The following is a 19587-nucleotide window of genomic DNA, read 5'->3' on the forward strand; positions in this document are numbered from 1 at the left end:
TACTCATCTTAATTGTAACCCACTAACACTGATTCTCGACTATAGACTTCCAGAACCAGAGGATAAATTTGTTTTATTTTAGGGCAATAGGAAAATATACTTACTCATTTTTCTACTTGATTTTTATTTTAGATGACTTGCAGTTATTTTTATATATATCTATTCACTGTTAGTATATAACTAGTTATATATATATATATATATATATATACACACACACACACACACACATATATAGCTCTATTTAATACAGATTATAATTATTTTCTTTAAATATATAACTTATCTTTTTCAATCTTATTGAAAAGATGTCTGATCTGGTTGAACAAAATTTAAATTTTAAAGTTTCAATATAGTCAAATTATTATCTTTTTTTTTAGCAGCTTATTTGGTATTGGTGTTGAACCATTGGGCTACATTCCCAGTCTTTTTTATTTTGCAACAGGGTTTTGATTAGTTGCCAAGGCTGGCCTCACACTTGCAATCCTCCTGCTTCAGCCTCCTGAGTTGCTATAATTACAGGTGTTCACCAGTAAAACATACCTGGATAATGTTTATTCTTTTGGTATCATGTTTAAAAAATCCTTTCCTGTCATGAAATAATAAAGATGTCATGTTTTCAAATCTTAAAAGTTTTGGTTTTCAACTTTAGGTCTGCAATCTACTGAAACCTTAATATTTTTTGCATGAAAGTAAGTTTTACTTATGAATAAAACATTTTCATAGTACTATTTATTGAATAATCCATACTTGGTAACAGACTTGTTTTTGTACTTGAAACATATAATTCTATTGTCTTTGGCTGGCTTCCACTGTTTCTGTTGAAAACTAGTTATTGCTCCTTCAAGTAATTTTTGTTCTGGCTGCTTTTAGGGTTTTTAGCACACTTACCATAATGCACCTGCATATGGATTTGTTTTTATTAATTCTGATTAGATTTTCTTGATTCTTAGACTTTCTTTAGTCTGTGACCTTTGTATTTAGTTTGTAGAGTTAGTGTTATGGTTTGGATATGAGGTGTCTTCCAAAATCTCCTTTTAATGCAGGAATGTTCAGAGGTGGAATGAGTGGACAGTGAGGGCTGTAACATCAGTTCATAATAGTTTGAATGGACTGACTGGGTGGCAATGGGAGTCAGGTGGAACATGGCTGGTGGAGGTGGGTCACTGCGGGTATGCCCAGAAGGGTGCACCTTTCCCTGTGGCCTCTTCCTATGCTGTTTCCAGATCCCATTATAGGCTGAGCAATTTTCCTCCACTGAGTCCTTCCTCCATGGTATACTGCCGCATCTTGGACCCAGAGCAATGGAATTGGCCATCTATGGACTTAGAACTCTGACATCATGAACTTCAAATAAACCTTTTCTTAGTGACAAAAAAGCCAACTAAAACAGTTATTATATTGTTAAATAATCTAATTTTTTTCTCTGTCCCTCCATATGAACATATGTTAAGCTTCTTATTATGGACTCTTATACTCTTTTTATTTCTTTTTATTTTATTTATTTATTTATTTATTTTTATTTATTTTTATTTTTTTTCTCTTATACTCTGTTTTATGTTTTCTTTTTCTGTCCATGTTTAATTTTGAATATTTTCTTCTGACTTCTGGTTAATAAATTCTCCCTTTAACTCATCTATCTATAGTTAAATCTGTTATTTTATCAATTTCAGTTATTGTACATTTTACCCTAGAATATCCATTTGGTTATTTTTTTACACTTTCTAGTTCTCAGCTAAAGTTTTCAGTCTTCTCTTTTATCTCTTTGATAATGGAAATGAGTTTAAAAGTTTGTGGCTAACTCCCTATGAATATATTATTGTCCATTTTTTTCTGATGGTTTTTGCCTTTATTGTCTTGTCAGTCTGGTTATTTTTTATTGTATAAATTTAAGGTGTGCAACATGATGTTTTAATGTACATATACATAGTGAAATGATTATTACAGTAAGCAAGTTAACATATCCATCATCTTCATAGTTACCATTTTTGTATTAAGAGCACCTAAAATGTACTCCCTTAGCAAATTTTCAATATTCAGTACAATATTATTAACTATAGCCCTCGTACTATACATTAGAGCTCTAGACTTATATAGCCTGTGTAATTGCAAGTTTGTCCCCTTTGACCTACACATCTCTATTTCTATGTATCTATGTTTTTTTGTTGTTGTTTGTTTTAGATTCCATATACAAGTGAAATTATGCAGTATTTTCCTTTTTGTGCCTGGCTTATTTCATTTAGCATAATGCCCTGTAAGTTTCATTAATATTACCACAAATGGCAGTATCTCCTTTTTAAAAGGCTGAATAACATTCCATTGTATATATGTATGTGAATATGTGTGTATCTCACAATATCTTTATTCATTCCTATGTTGATAGACCATTAGGTTATTTCCATATCTTGGCTATTGTGAATAATGTGGCAATAAACATGGGAGTTGCTTGATAAGTTTTTACTTGTTCTAGATATTATATTTAAAAATTGTTAAATTAAAGAAATATGATTTTTTTCTGAAGAAAAGATTTACATTTCTTCTGCCATATGCCTGAGATCACTTTAATCCAGTTTTGGGAATTGAAATGATTGAAAGCTGAGTTGTGTCCCTGGAAGGGACTCTATTTCCTTATTGCCCTTTCATCCTTGGTGAACTTTGTACTTGAGTCTCTGTCTGTTTATTCCCTTTAGACTTTAAAATCATCATTTACTCTGTTATCCTCTTAGCCACCTCAGAAAGAAACAACAAATATTCCAAGAGAGCATAGCCTCAAATGTTGGTTTTTACCTTCTTGGGCTTCCATCCTCCTCTGAATCTTGATTCAGTAATTCATTATCTTGCTAGTTTTTCAATGATTTCTGGATTCAAGAGTCTCTGAAAAATGCAAATTACAGATTTCTAGATTTTCTTTAGTATGGCAAAATACACAGAAACAGGTAGGAATAGATAGATGTTGACTAATAATTGACTCTATTATTAGAGTCAATAGTTATCTCTTTAACTATGTAACATGAAGATACAACCTTCAACCTGTGCTTAAACTTTCAAACAACAGTTGTTAGAGAATTTCCTCTCATAACATAACATGGGTGTTTCTTTTTTCTTTGTTTTTTTTTTTTTGTGTGTGTGGGGGAGGGTTACTGGGGATTGAACTCGGGGACACTCAACCATTGAGCCACATCCTCAGCTCTGTTTTATATTTTATTTAGAGACAGGGTCTCACTGAGTTGCTTAGCACCAGCTAAGTCTGATATGAACTCGTAGTCCTCCTGTCTCAGCCTCCTGAGCTGCTGGGATTACAGGCAAGTGCCACTGCGCCTAGCAATAATGCAGATATTTCTTGTACAAACAAAAATGCACTCATCTTCTCCCAATAGGAAATACCCAAAGTCCATCATTTACTGCCTCCATCACTGGATGCTATTCTTTCTCTTCCAGTTCAGTTAAAATTCTTATCTATTAAACATTAATGCATAAAACTTAAGAACATTAACATGATTAATTTACAGCCATTGAGAAAAGGGAAAGAGAAATAAAATTAGTTAATACATAAAAGTATACATAATAAAGAAGGAAAACATTGCTAGTTTATACAAGCTTTAGATTGTGTAATTTGGCATGAGGCTATCTTTGTTTTTTCAGATTCTTTTCTTTATTTCCTATTCCATTTTCCTTTTGTTTTTCACTGGAATGGGGTTCTTTTCTGGTGGAATATATCAGTGGTTCATTCCTAAGAATCTGATCACAGAATTGGGCCTACCTGTATTTGGTTGATAAGTCTTACACTTTTTAAACTACTGAGCATGGAAGTATATTTGGAGATTATCTGGTTTCCAGGTATACTCATCTCTTCTTATTTTATTTTTTAATTTGTTCTTTATTCTTTTTTCTTTTCTTTTATATGTGGCAGCAATCTTCAGAAAACTTGGAATGGAACCACTATTTGATCTAGTTATACCATTCCTCAGTTTATACCAAAGGACTTAAAATCAGCATACTGCAGAGACATGGCCACATCAATGTTTATAGCAATTCAATTCAAAATAGCTAAACAATCTTTTTTTTTCTTTTTGATGATCAGAATTAATCTGGTTAACACAGTAATCCCTCTCCACCTTTCTTGTTTATTCACTGGCAGAAATAACTCAAAAATGCCAAGGGATAGTCTCAATTTGTAGTTCAATTAACCTTTGTAGTGTCATCTATGGACTCATTCCTCCCTTGGGAGCTAAGACCTGTGAGGCAGAAGATCCCAGAGTTAAAGTGACAAAAATCAAACATTTTTTGTTGTTGTTTTAATTTTAATTTGTTATATATCACAACAGGATGCATTACAATTCATATTACACATATAGAGCACAATTTTTCCAATCTTTGGTTGTACACAAAGTAGAGTCACATTCTTCGTGTCTTCATACATGTACTTAGGGTAATGATGACCATCATATTCCACTGTGTTTCTACTCCTATGCTCCCTCCCTTACCCGAAATCAAACATTTTATTGTGAGTCATTAGATAAAAAAATTGAAAAATGTTTCTCCCTCTTTCATTCTTGGCTTCTCAATCATATAATCTGCATATTAAACAAAGAATAGCATGTACTCAGTAACTTTTCAGCAAATATACTGCATCCTGTGGGATACCTTGCAACTTTGCAAAGGTTCTTCTTTCTGTTGATGTTATAACTGAGCCTTAAATAGGCTATTTCACAATCTTTCATGTCAGCTCCTTATACATTATGGTATAATAGCAAGAACAATAAATCCCTAGGGTGTGGGCCATTTCCTTCCTTTTGTTATAGGAAGTACATTCATATCCAGAATGAATTTCTATTTTAGTGAGGATAAGTAATTTCCCCCTCCATGATGAAATGGAAGTTTTTCCAATATAATTAATTAGCTTCCAATTTTCCAATTTTGTCCTCCTGGAACATAGTGCTATATTAGGGACTGTCGTCAGATTGCACACTGTGGTAGACACTGTCATGCCCCTGTTATTTCCTTCTTCAGAAATAAAGAATTAGTTCTTTTTGGAAATGCTGTTGGAAAATGATCCTTACCTATTAGCCCTCTTTGGGATTGTCTTGGCTGAAGAAAATTATCTTGCCTAAGATTGCCTTCTTTCATGGGAAATATGTAATCAGTGAGTAAAGTGGGATTATAAGGTGCTGATACCCTTGCCCAACTTGGGACAATGTTGAGGGCCTTTCCAACAATACACAGATCCCTGTGGAGTCACTTGAGGACATTATTGGGACAGCATGACAGCTTGACTTGTTTATATGCTAACTTTGGTATCATTGCCTCTATAAAAGATTCAGGTCCTTCCTTCCACAGGTATGGATCCCTAGAGTTTTCCGTAATAAGTATACTGCTTGTTAACGTCTCTCTTTGGGAGCCTAACCTGCAACAGGCATTCAGTTGTTAAAGTACCCAGATCAGTATGATGAAGCTGATCTTGTCTGTTTTATGGTTACATGGCTGCTTTGTTCGTGGCACACTGAGAAACTACTATAATAGATGAAAAAAGATGCTGGTAGGCAACTTTGTAATAGGTCAGAGATTCTACTTGTTATAGAATATGTCTATTCCAAATATACATTCAGGAACTCAGGAAGTAATCATGGGATGGAGCCACATATCCATCAGCTTCATTGTGAGGTAGGGTTGTTCAGAAACTATTTATCAACTGAATTTCAATTAAGCTTCTGCTCTGACCAGTAGACAGCTAGTCTGGGATTAACATAACCTCAGTGCTAATATCCAGCAATCCCCAAATATTAAGATATTTTTCTTTCTTCAGTGTAGTCACCTGATAAATGGCTTCAGGCATCTTTGGAGAGGGTTGGGAGAAAGATTTATTGTGCATGCTTATGATGGTGTATAGGGTCTTTTCTCAAGAGTACTTGTTTTCACCTTAATAATCTCTAGGTTTTAAAAATAACTCAGATCTGGCAATTGAGTGAAGGATAATGACTCTCCAAAAGATATAGATAAGTAGAAAACTTTCAAATTCCAGAAAGTAGATGCCTAAAGAAACTCCTATGAAATGTCTGAATTCCAAGTATATAGGACAATTCCTAAAATTTACAGAAGTTTATTTGCTCAAGAAATTGAATATATACTGTATATCAGGTTCTGGACAAGCCTTGAGGAATCTAAAGGGAATGTAGAATGCTGATACTTTCAGCCTATTTTTAATAACTTTTTCCTTTTATTATTGCCTTCATATGTATTTGCATTCTAGTTATTCAGTTGTCTTCAAATGTCCCTTGTCCTTTTCTGACTTTGCACTATTGTTAATTAATGAGTGCAAAAACATTTACTGCACACCTTCTTGTAAAAGAATCATTTTGACCATTCCATTGCCAAGATTGCCCTAGGAAGAAATATTCCCTTTTTTCTTTCTTGGCCCAGTGCAGTGAAATCTTATTGATCACCCCTTTATAAACCCTTCTTGCATGAATCTAACCAGATGAATGGCTCTACTTTCTGAACGTGTATAGCATTTTGGTCGTACTACTATTTTTTTACTTATTTTATATTACCCTGTAGTAGTATTAAAGTTATCTAGGCATGTCTTTTTATTACAATTATTAATGCATGTCTATTGAACAAAGTAATGTTTCACCATGACATTTCAATATATGCATACATTGTGTCTTGATTATTTCCTTCTCTCCCCTTTCTGTCTCTTCCTTCTAGTCCATTTCCACCTTCCTAACAATTCTTCTCCTTCAAAGTCATCTTGTTTTTAGTTTTCACATATGAGAGAAAATATATAATACTTACCCTTCTGTGTCTGGCTTATTTTGCTTAACAAGCTATCCTCCACTTCTATCCATTTATACTGCACATGACATGATTCCATTCTTCCTTATGGATAAATAATAATTCCAATAATTCCAATACATGTGTGTCGGTACATATGTGTGTGCACATATGTATATGCATGATACATATGTATATGTGTATACTTACATACTGTTTTAGTCAAACTTTTTGCTACTGTGACTAAAATGACCTAACCAGAATAACTGTAGAGGAGGAAAGGTTTATTTAGGTGCTCACAGTTTCAGAGGTCTCAATCCATAGACAGCAGGCTCTATTCCTTGAGGCTCAAGGTGAGGCAGGACAACATGGCAGAAGTGTGGAAGAGGAAAACAGCTCACATGATGATCAGAAAGCAGAGAGAGAGAGAGACTCCACTCTCCAAATACAAAATGTATACCCCATAGCCACGCCCCCAGTGAACCACTTCCTCCAGCTACACCCCACCTGTGTCCATATATCATTTACTTAATCACAACAGGGATTAATTCACTGAGTAGGTTAAGGCTATAACCCAATCATTTCTCCTCCAAACCTTCTTGCATTATCTTACACGTTAGCTTTTGGGGGATACCTCACATCCAAACCATAACATATACAAACCATATTTTCTTTATACATTCATCTGTTGATGGGCAGGTAGGCTGATTCCATATCATGGTTATTGTAAATAGTGCCTCCATAAAGATGAGTGTGCACCTATCTCTTTTGTACACTGACTGCAATATATATATATATATATATATATATATATATATATATATATATTACATTAGAAAATATGGGAGTTCTACTTTTAGTCTTTTGAGGAAACTCCATATTGTTTTCTGTAGTGGCTGTACTAATTGACATTCCAACCTACAACCTTACCAGCATTTGTTATTTTTAGTTTTGTTTTTAGTAGCCATTTTGACTGAGATCAAATCTCAATGAAAATTTGCTTTGTATTTCCCTTATGACTAAAGATATTGAACAATATATATATATATATATATATATATATATATATATATATATATATATATATACACACACACATACATACACACACACACACAAACACACACACACACATTGGGCATTTGTACTTTATTTGAAAAATTTCTGTTCCAATCATTTGCCCATTTATTGACTGGATTACTCATTCTTTTGTTGTTAATTTTTTAGAGTTCTTTACATATTCTTGATATTAATCTTCTGTCAGATGAATAGCTGGTGAAGATTTTTTCTCATTCCATAGATGGTCTCTTCACTCTATTGATTGTTTCCTTTGCTGTTAATAAGATTTTAAAATATATGTAATCTTAATTTGTTAATTCTTGCTTTTGTTTCCTGAGCTACTAAAGTCTTTTTCAGTAAATTGTTGCCTGTGCCAATATCTTCCAGTGTTTTCCCTATGCTCTTGTAATTTCAGAGTTACAGATCTTACTTTAAGGTCCTTCATCCATTTTAAGTTGATTTTGGGGGTGAAATATGGGTACCTAGTTTCAGTCTTCTATAGGTTGATATCTAGTTTTCCCAGCACCATTTATTGAAGAGGCTGTCTTTTCTCCATCTTTGGCACCTTTATGGAGAATCTGAAGGTTGTAGATCTATGGGTTTATACCTTGGTCCTCTTTTCTATTCCTTTTGTCTATATGTCTGTTGTTATGCCAATACCATGCTATTTTTTTGTTTTTATGGCTCTGGAGTATGTTTTGAAATCAGGCATATTATGCCTGTAGCATTGCTCTTTTTGCTCAGGATTCCTTTGACTTTTTGTGATCTAGTGCTTCCATATGAATTTTGAAATTTTTTTCTAATCCTGTGAAGAATGTTATTGGTATTTTGATGGGGATTGCACTGGATTTGTAGATTGCTTTGGATATTATGGTCTTAAATTTAAGAAATATTAATTTTTCCAATCCAAGAACATGGGAGGTCTTTCCATCTTCTAGTGTCTTCCTCAATTTATTTCTTCATTGTTCCATAATTGTCATTGTAGATTTCTCTCAAATCCTTCATTAGGTTTATTTGTAGGTATTTTATTTTTTGAGACTCTTGAGAATGAGATTGCTTTCCTAATTTCTTTCTCAGTGAGCTCATTATCAGCATATAGAAAAGCTACTGATTTTTGTATTTTGATTTTTTAAACAAAATGTATTTTAACAGCAAACAAAATACAAAATGACTCTATGCAGAAAACAGAAACATTTCATTCTTTCCCCACACATTAGAACTTGCTGCCAGTGGCACAAGCCTGTAATAACAGAGACTCAGGAGTCTGAGACAGGAGTTCAAGGTCAGTCTCAGCAATTTAGTGATGCCCTAAGCAACTTAGAGAGACCTTATCTCAAAAATAAAAAAAGATTCTGGATGTAGCTCAGTGGTAAGACATCCCTGGGCTCAATCCCCAGTACTAAAAAAAAGTTCTTTATTCCCAGAACATAGTTGGGTATACATGCATGTATGTGTACTTATGGTTCACTTCACAATATGTTCATTACACAGGTGCTGCATTGCAGGGATGGGAGCAGATCATTGCAGGGGAAAGATACTGAAAACCTACTTCAAGAGATAGTCCTTTGCCACTTCAACATCTTCTATCTTGTGACTTATTCCAAATTATTTCCTTTTCCCCTCTTTTCTTTCCTTTCTTTGCTGGGGCATAAATCCATGGCCTTGCACATGTTAGGCAAGTGCTCTACCACTGAGCCACACTCCAGTACATCATAATCTTTCTTTTCAGGGGAGAGAATTACTGATGAAAGTGCAGTCAAGAAAAGAATCTTCCTTTCTCACTGCCACTGCAGATCCAGTATTCTCAGTGATCCTTAGTCACTTCTAGAAACAGGTCACCCAGCACAGTGAAGCTACTTCCCTGTCTCCTGATACACTTTGCTACTACATTCTCTGAATTCCCTGAACCTCAGAATTCCAAATATCACAGCCAGTGCTACTTGTAAGATAAAAGCAGAAAAGGCCCTCCTCTTCTGGTACTAGGTTTCCTCTTCTCAAAAATGATAATTATAATAACAATAATAAAAGCTTCTGGTTCTCTGTCATTAAGAAAAAGAAAAGACTTTGCCAAGATATCCCACCTCTCCCTGTGCCTGTCCCTGTATCCCTCCACCAATAGTATTTTACTTCCATGATGGGTAACCTTATATGATACTGTCCATGACTACTCCAGAGCATTCTGTGACTGCCTTTAGCCAAACCTTCCTAGGAGGAGAAGATGAGACCCAGGCAGGAAGGTGGTTGGCATGTGAGCTCCTGGCATGTTCTCTGCGAACTTTCAGCCAACCTTGGGAACCTGCCAGTTCTCATTCCATGTCCAGGCACCACCATGCTCTACTGGCTCCTCAGGTCTGCAATGGGACAGGTGGCCTGCATGGGATGGGTGCTAAGAAGGAAGGGAATGGGTTCTTTCACAGTCTGTTAATGATTTGATCCTCAACTATATCCAGAGGGCTTCCATCACTGCCCAGTCTGTTCCAACCAGGGTAAAAAGTTAATGTTCCCAATTTTCTTGTGTAATTCCATTCATCATAAGGAGGTTGCAAGCCATGAACTGCACCCGTAGGATATTATTTGTCTGTTCAATATACATACCCATGAGTTTGCTGGAGGAGCTGTGGGCAAGCACACTGTAGCAGGTGCTTCTGTTGTCCTAGATGTGCACTAAGTTGTCCATGGAGGCAGAGATGACAAGTCTACTGTCTGGGGTAAAGATTAGGCTGGTGATGCTGTCTGTGTGGCCTCTCAGCTCTTCAAAAATGGTCCCAAAGGCCAAGTCCCACAGATTCAGCTGCTGGTCCTCACCAGTGGATGCCAAGTATGACCTGCTGGGAGAAAAGGTGAGAAAGAACATGGGGCCATGGTGATCCATGAAGAGCCTTATTGAATTCCTCTGGTGGGTGCCCTATAGCCAGACAGACTTGTTGGAACATCTGGCTAAGTAGTTTGTGTTAGGGTGGAACTTGACACAGTACACCTTTTCCAGGTATCCTGCATATATCCTTAGAAGGTACATCTGATCAAATGACCACAGCCTGGCAGTATGGTTGTGGGACCTGTTGACAAACTACAGTCCATACAGGCTGACTTCCAGATCCCCCATGGGATGGGCATGTGTTTGGTATGACATAATGTTGGTGAAACTGCCCAGGTCCCAGTATCTAATGGAGATGTCTTCAGATCAAGAGAGCAACCCTTAGCTATCTGCTAGGAACAGCATGGTGTATACTGGTCCACAGTGTCTTCATGTCTGCCTGCACTGTTTTCCTCAGCATCTTCCTCATCCTTCAGAGTTGTCACAGGCCAGGAGGATACAGGATGTATTTATGTAATGGGGATCTGACTTCAACTTCTTGGACCACAGACTCCAGAGTTTTTTGTAGGAGTTGTCAAATCCAGCAGCAAGTAGCTTGCTATTGGAGGATATTTCCAGAGTATTGAGCAGTAGCTCTGTTGTAGAGAACACAGAAGCAGATGGTGGTAAGGGAGGGAGGGCCGCACTTGATGCTGTCCTGCAAGACTTTCAGGGCAATGCCATTCTTCAGAATAGGGATGGGCACATCCTGGGGCTCCAGGCTGCTGCTGTTACTGAGCAAATTGTTGTCACTGGTGTAGAACTGGTAGTATGTTCTCTTGACAAGCTGTAGGTCAAGGTAAATGTATAATGTGAGGACCCTACACAAGGCAGTATTCTTGTAACTTTGAAGGTAGTGAATAAGGTAGTTGTAGCTGTCTTTTTGGAGGCAGACCACATACTTGTTGTCTAAGAACGCTTGAAACTTGAAGTTAGGATATCCTGGATGGTCAGCCGTTGCTTACTGACATCTTTCTAGTCTGTGTTCTGCAGGAACATCCCATAGAAATCGCTGTAGAAACTTTTCATTGTGCTATTTGAGCTGTTGTGGACCAAGCTGAGATGGAGGTAGATGAAGAATGTGTAGAAGAGAGGCATCTCTCCATGGATATCCTGGGAATCAAAATTAGTAAGAAATTTCCAATTTTCCAAACCATATTGCTGCAGACACTGTGGGCACAACCAGATTCTAACTGGACTGTGAGGTGTGCTACCATCTCTTCAGCACTCTGTGACAGCTGCAAACTTTGCTTTTGAGGGTCATCAGAGTCCATGTACTGCCAGCATTTGAGGTAGCAGGACACTGCCATTGGAACCTGCTTGGTGCAAGCACACTTATTTCATGACTGAGCATCCCTGGTAGCTCCGAGCTGCTGCACCATGATCATCTGACCAAATGGGCACCGGACTGGGTCTCTGATGCCAATGCTGGGGCCAGGCCCTGTATATTGATTTTGTATCCTGCTTCTTTGCTGAATGAAAAAAATAAAAAAAACAGTTCTAAAAGTCTTTTGATGGAGTCTGGAATTTTCTGAGGATAGAATTGTGTTATCTGCAAACAGGGATAAGTTGACATTTTCTTTTCTTACTTGTATCCCTTTTGTTTCTTTCTTTTGCCTAATTGTTCTGGATAAAATTTGTAGTACTATACTAAATAAGAGTGGTGAGAGTGGACACCTGATTTTGGAGGAAATGCTTTCAGTTTTTCTCCATTCATTATGGTGTTGGTATGGGTTTGCTACATATAGCCTTTATTATATTTAGGTATGATCCTTCTATACCTAATCTATTCAGGGCTTTTATCATGAAAGAATGTTGAATTTTATCAAAGGCATTTTCTGCATCTCTGGGGATGATTATGCCATTTTTATCCTTGATTCTATTTTTGTGTTGTGTTATATTTATTGATTTGCCAGTGTTGAACCATCATTGCATCCCTGAAATGAAACCAACTTCATCATAGTGTATGAAGTTTTAAGGTGGTGTTGAATTTGACTTGCATATATTTTATCAAGGATTTTTACATCTATGTTCATCAAGAAAATGGTCTATAATTTTCTTTTTTGTTGTGTCCTTATCAGGTTTTGGTAACAGGGTAATAATGATTTTGGACAATGAGTTTGGGTGGGTTCCTTCCCTTTCTATTTATGGAATTATTTGAGTAGCATTGCTTTTAGTTCCTCTTTAAAATTCTGGTGAAATTCAGCAGTGAATCTTTTCTGGTACTGGGATTTTCTTCATTGGGAAACTTTTTATTATGGCTTCAATCTCGTTACTTATTATTGATTTATTTAGCTATTTTATATCCTCTTTGTTCAAATTTGGTGGTCACATATGTCCAGAAATTTGTCTTTTTTTCCCCTAGGGGTTTCAGTTCATTGGCATTTAGTTTTCCAAAAAATTGGCTAATGACCCTATATACTAAAGTGATTTTTGAGTTTTTTTTTTTCCTTTAAAGCCTTTACTTTGAGACATGATGGAAAGATCTTACAGGTACACGTGGAAAAAGACAAATATGATCATGATTGAGTGAAGACAATCTAACCAGTAAACTTCAATGCCTGTTAGCTAATACTGAAGCTGAAGTTCTGGAAGTATGACATGCTGCAGGGCTGAAAGGAATAGATAATTAATATTTCTCTCCTTCTTCCTCACCCTCTCCTTCAACAGAATTCACACCAACCTCCTCATAATCTTTCTCTAGGGCACCCATGTCTTCAGGGGCCTCAGAAAACTCTCCTTCCTCCATCCCCTCACCCACGTACCAGTGAACAAAGGCACACTTGGCATACATCAGGTCAAACTTGTGATCTAGGTGAGCCCAGGCCTCAGCCATGGCTATAGTGTTACTCAACATGCACACAGCACGTTGTACCTTGGCCAGATCTCCACCAGGCATCACAGTGAGAAGCTGATAATTAATGCCAACTTTGAAGCCAGTGGGACACCAGTCCACAAATTGGATGCTGTGCTTGGTTTTGATGGTGGCAATGGCAGCATTGATGTCCTTGGGGACCACATCACCATAGTACAACAGGAAGCAAGCTCTGTATTTACCACGGTGGGGGTCACATTTTACCATCTGGTTGGCTGGCTCAAATCAAGCATTGGCGATCTCTGCTACAGAAAGCTGTTTGATGAAGTGGATGTGAGGATACGGCACTAGGTTGGTCTGGAATTCTGTCAGGTCAACATTCAGGACTCCATCAAATATGAGGAAGCAGTGATAGAAGACACAATCTGGCTAATAAGGTGGTTAAGGTTAGTGTAGGTTGTGTGCTCGATGTCCAGATTTCTGTGACAGATGTCTTAGATGGCCTCATGATCTACCATGAAGGCATAATCAGTGTTCCAGGTTAGTGTGGGTGGTGAGGTTGGAGTTGTAGGTCTCAACTACAGCTGTGGAAACCTGAGGGACTAGGTAAATGGAGAACTCCAGCTTGGATTTCTTGCTGTAATCAACAGAGAGATATTCCATTAACAGGGAGGTAAACCCAGAACCAGTTCCCCCACAAAAACTGTGAAAAATTGAGAAGCCCTGAAGTCCTGTGCACTGGTCAGCCAGTTTATGAATTTGATTCAAGACAAGGTCAATGATCTCCTTGCTGATGGTGTAGTGACCTCATGCATAGTTATTGGCAGCATCTTCCTTGCAGGTGATGAGCTGCTCAGGGTGGAAGAGCTGCTCAGGGTGGTAGGTCCCAGGGTGAACTTCATCAATGACCATGGGTTCCAGGTCTACAAACACTGCCCTGGGCATGTGCTTGCCAGTGCCCATCTTGCTGAAGAAGGTGTTGAAGGAGTCATCTCCTCCCCCAGTGGTCTTGTCACTTGGCATCTGGCCATCAGGCTAGATGCCATGTTACAGGCAGTAGAGCCCCCAATATATGTTTCCAATCTGGACACCAGCCTGGGCCTAAGTGTATGGAGATACATTCACACATGGTGGCTACCGGTTAGGAAGCAAAGGCAACAGGTGAGATCCTGATTACTGTCCCTGACAAGCTAAGAGTTGAGGTAAGAAACACACTTGATTTTTGAGATATTTTTGGTATTTATAAACTATATATATTTTTGTTGTTTTGTAGCACTGGAGACTGAAACCAAGTCTTGCATATATTAGGTAAGTGATTTACCACAGAGCTACACCCCAGCTTCTTAAAAATCTTATGAATTTCAGTTGTATCTGTTATTCCCCTTTCCATCTCTAATTGTATTTTTTCAGGTCTTCTCTCTCTTTTTCTGGTTAGTTTAACTAAGGGTTTGTCAATTTTGTTTATCTGTTTCATTAATACTTTGCATTGCTCTTTTAGAACACATACACTGTGTGTATTCTGCAGCTGGAATATTCTGTATATATCTGTTAAGTCTGTTTGATCTATAGTGTAACATACCTCTGATTTTTTTCCTTTTGATTCTTTGAATGATCTATCTATTGATAAGAGTGGGAAATTGAACTCAACTACTATTATTATCTATCTCTCCCTTTGTGTCCTGTAAAGTTTGTTTTATAAAAATGGGTGCTCTGACATTTAGTGCATATATGTTTGTAATCATTATATCTTCTTGATGAATTGTCCTTTTATCAATCTGTAGTAAGCTTCTTTGTTTCTTCTAACTGATTTTGGCTTAAAGTGTGTTTTGTCAGATATAAATATTAGCTATTTCTGCTTATTTTATATTCCATTTGCTTGGAATACCATTCTCTGACCTTTCACTTTTAGTTCATGTAGGTCTTTGTCTGTGAGGTAAGTTTCTTGCAGGCAGTATTTTTTTTTTAATCCAGTCAGCCAATCTGTATCTTTTCAATGGAGAATTAAAACAATTTATATTCAGGGTGATTATTATTATCCTTTTGCAATACTAGGGAAATAACCCAGGAGTGTTGTACTACTGAGCTACATCCCCAGCCCATTTTTATTTTGTATTTTGAGATAGGGTCTGACCTCAAACTTGCAGTCCTCCTGCCTCAGCCTCCGAGTCACTGGGATTACAGGCATGCGTCACCATGCCTGGAACACTTGGGATTGTTATTGAAAAGTATGTACTTGTTCATGCCACTTGGTTATTTTTTCTAGTTTTCAATATTCTACATTTAATTTTTTTTCTTTTATTCATCTTAGAGTCTTGGTGGTTTCAGTATTAATAATGTTTGACTGTTTCCTAATTCTCATTTGCTTATCTACTCTTCTTACCGTATACCCCTTGCAAAGAACAAAGGATAAGAGTTATTCAACCCCCTCTTCTTTCCTTTGTGGTGCTTGTCAGGTGACAAGTAGGATTTGTGGCTAGAATGCTTCTCAGGTGCTTTGCACTACTGGAACAAGATAGGGAAGAATGCAGAGCCCCCTAGAAACAAATTCTCTATTTGGGTTACACATTCTGAGATGTAGGCAGATGCCAACTCCATGGCCTGTGAGAATACTGAATTTCCCAAGATTTATCTCTGGAGATGCACACTCAGAGGGCAGAGTAACACCAGCTCTATAAATTGCCCTTGTACATCCCAAGGGCAGAGAGAGGCTACAGAGTCTCAAAGATCTGTGCTAGGTGGAATGGCAGTGGGCTCCATGCAGTCTGCCCTCTATGGTTCTGGTGGTTCAAGTCCTGGCTCCCTAGCACCATCACATGTGATTGTTCACTCCCCCAGACTCTAAGAGCTGACCCAGAAAATTGCAGATCACAATGGGAAGTGCATTCTGTTTCCCACATGCTAATTTCCAAAACAGTAAACTAAAACCACAGGGCCCTTATAAATATAGCTCCCAATTGCAGCACTGTGAGTATATGCTGGGAAGTGAAAAGAACTTTTTCAGAGTCAGTTCACCATCCATATCTTAGAACTGTTGTTTGTTTTGCCTATATATTTCTACAGTGTGCTGAATCCTAGTATAGTGGTGTCTACTGGGACTCTTCTTCTTTCTCCTCTTCCCACACTGAGGGGATACTCTCACTTCCTCTGCTGTGCTTTCTTGTGATGAGTGCTGGGTCATTCTCTTTCACTCTGTATTCCACTATCCAACATTTTTGATTCCAGTGTTTTCCTACAGTCATCTACCTCAGTGAGTAGCTACATTCCAATTGCTTTAATTCTATTTCACAGAGATGCTAGTCTAGGCTGGGTGCCTCTAATCTGTCATCTTGCTTTATATGTTTTATGACCCTACCTCCCCCAATTAGACTGTGAGCTCTTTGGGGAACAGGAACTTCATTTTATGACTGGTGAACTCCTCAAATTACCCACTCCTCCCATCAGAAAAAGCATGGTATGTACATAGAATATATACCTACTATCTATGTTTACGGAGCAAAAGGAATAAAAAGTGATTTTGATATAATGCTTTCTCAATTTCTAAATTTGGTTTATTTCTTTAAAAACCTGTTTTGATGTGAAGACCAGTGGAATAGAATAGAAGACACAGAGACAAACCTACATAGATAGTAATTTAATACTTGACAATGGTGCCAGAAGCATATGTTGGAGAAAAATAGCCTTAACAAATGGTACTGGGAAAATTGGATATCAACATGTAGAAGAATGAAACTGAATCCCTCTCTCTCACCTTGAACAAAAGTCAAATCAAAGTAGATCAGAAACCTAGGGATTATATCAGAAACTGCAACTGCTAGAAGAAACTATAGGCTCAACGCTCCAACATATTGGCATAAGCATCAACTTCCTTAACAAGATTCCTAAAGCTCAAGAAATTAAAACAAGAATCAATAAGTATGATGGCATCAGATTAAAAAGCTTCTGCACAACAAAGGAAACAAGAGTGTGAAGAGAGAGCCTATAGAATGGGAGAAGATCTCTGATACTTGTTCCTCAGGGGACTAATGGCCAGAATATATAAATTATTCAAAAACATAATTAGCACATCATCTTACATAGTTACTGTTTCTCTTTTTTCCTTTTTTTTTGAGAGCACTTGTTGCGATTTGGATCTGGAATGTTCCAGAAAGTCTCATGTATTGAGGACTTGGTCCTCAATGTAACAATTTTCAGAGGTAGGGGTTTGGAGAAGTGATCAAATCAGGAGAGCTCTGACCTCATCAGTGGATTACTCCATTGATAACTGAATGGACTTGTTATAGTATATATGTGAGGTGTCCCATAAAAGCTGTAGTCTGAGGTACGTTCTGACTTCAAAAATGTTACTCCTTAGGCTGAGGTTGTGGCTCAGAGGTAGAACGCTTGTCTAGCATGCATGAGGCACTGGATTGGATCCCCAGCACCACAGGAAAAAAAAAAAAGCTAAATAAACAAAATAATGGTATTGTGTCCATCTACAACTAAAATTATTTTTAAAGGTGGTTACTCCTCTACATGAGGGTGAGTTTTCTGCCTTCTTATCTAAGGGGATAGTTTACTTATTTTTTGCAAAGTATGTAACATTTATTAATTTTTTTCTCCTACCTCTGAGGGAAATCACTGTGATTCTTCTGTTTTATAAATACAGAAGCCAAATCATGAAGTTTGCAAAAATAGTGAGAAATCTGGAAAGAGATTCCTTGAATCTTCACTCTGGACTGTTCTTTATGCTTAGCATTATCCTAGATTTTCAGCTGCCTCATAGTAAGCTAAAGATTATAGTTCTTCAGATTTTTGCTAAATTATATATTTTATTGGCTTTAAAATATTCCATAGGCTCTTCACTTGTCCAGCAGCCCATGGAGACTATGACTCAAACAAAGTTAAATAATGACAGTACTTAAACTAGTAATCAGATCTCATGATTCTTAGCTTAGTACTCTTTCTATTGCTCAAAAAGGCCACACTTCTTTATGGATAATATTTACCTATAGAAAAATAATAAAATATAGAGATTATAATTGACATAGAAATCCAGACCTATTCAACTCTTTTCATCTATGAGTACTTCATTACATGGGGCTTTTAAGTATTAGCTTTTGTGAAGAAAAGAGTCACGAATATTAATGAAAAGCATCTAGTAACTCTGAAATTAATCTTTTGTTTGATGTAGTAGACTTCAGAAGGTATAGTGAGGTGCTCCCCAAATAAGTCTTGCATAGGGTTTTCTTTGAGAAATAAAATAGTACAAATGAATTACTAATTACTAAATTTAGTCATATGTAGAAATGACTTATGATTATCTTTAAGTGTGTCACTGAAGAGATTTAGGAATCACCAAGTTTAAGCAAGTTAACTAGGGGATGCTATTAAAACTGAAGTTGGAGATACAACTGGATTCTCAGTTTCTGCTGGTGGGTGGGGTCTGCATAAGTTACAGGTCTCTGCAGCTGTGAAAGTCAATTTTAGTGTTAGCAGCCAATCACAACTCTGAGGGACTCAGCTGGCAAAGCCGAATTATTCACTACTCTAGAGTGGCCTGTTGCAGCTCTTACTGGTAGGCTATGCTCTCCAATGTTGCAGTAGACCCAGCAGTTCATTGCCAATTTCTTTCTAGCAAAATCAAAGAATGAAATTGACAGACACCAATGGAAGAAGAGAATGAGTAGGATGTATTCAAGTGTGAAGAAAAAACCCCAAACTCTCATAGGGTGAGAAGAGACCCAACAGCAGGTTGCTGCTTAAGTGTATGAGTTTAGGGATTTATATAGCTCTTGGGCCAATGCTATGGGTCAAAATTTATGCAATTCAGGTCTTGGAAAAATACCAACACTATTGGTTAGCCCTTGATCCTGAACTTTCCTGAAACCTCCATTTGAGTCTGCCTCTACTTCCATTTTCCTGCTGCTCTAGGACAAAAGCTTAGATTCACTGTCTCTAATGGCATCATTAAGCCAATAATTTCCAAATCTGTATTTCCAATTGAGATCTCTCCCCTGAGTTCTAGTCTCACATACTCAAATGCTTACTTCTCCCCATTTACTTGTTCTTACAGAGATCTGAAAGTTGTTGTGTCTAAAACAGAACAATC

General features: G+C 37.2%; 2 pseudogenes; both read right to left on the reverse strand.

The window, feature by feature from the left end:
• Positions 1-10324: 10324 nt before the first annotated feature.
• Positions 10325-12925, reverse strand: LOC124077180 (TAF5-like RNA polymerase II p300/CBP-associated factor-associated factor 65 kDa subunit 5L; annotated as a pseudogene).
• Positions 12926-13208: 283 nt separating this feature from the next.
• LOC124077286 (tubulin alpha-1B chain-like) lies at positions 13209-14628 on the reverse strand (annotated as a pseudogene).
• Positions 14629-19587: the final 4959 nt, after the last annotated feature.

The sequence above is a fragment of the Marmota monax genome, unplaced genomic scaffold (genome assembly GCF_021218885.2).
Source record: "Marmota monax isolate L192 unplaced genomic scaffold, Marmota_monax_Labrador192_F-V1.1 WCK01_AAM20220418_F8-fsc00258, whole genome shotgun sequence".
In the NCBI taxonomy this organism is placed as follows: Eukaryota; Metazoa; Chordata; class Mammalia; order Rodentia; family Sciuridae; genus Marmota; species Marmota monax.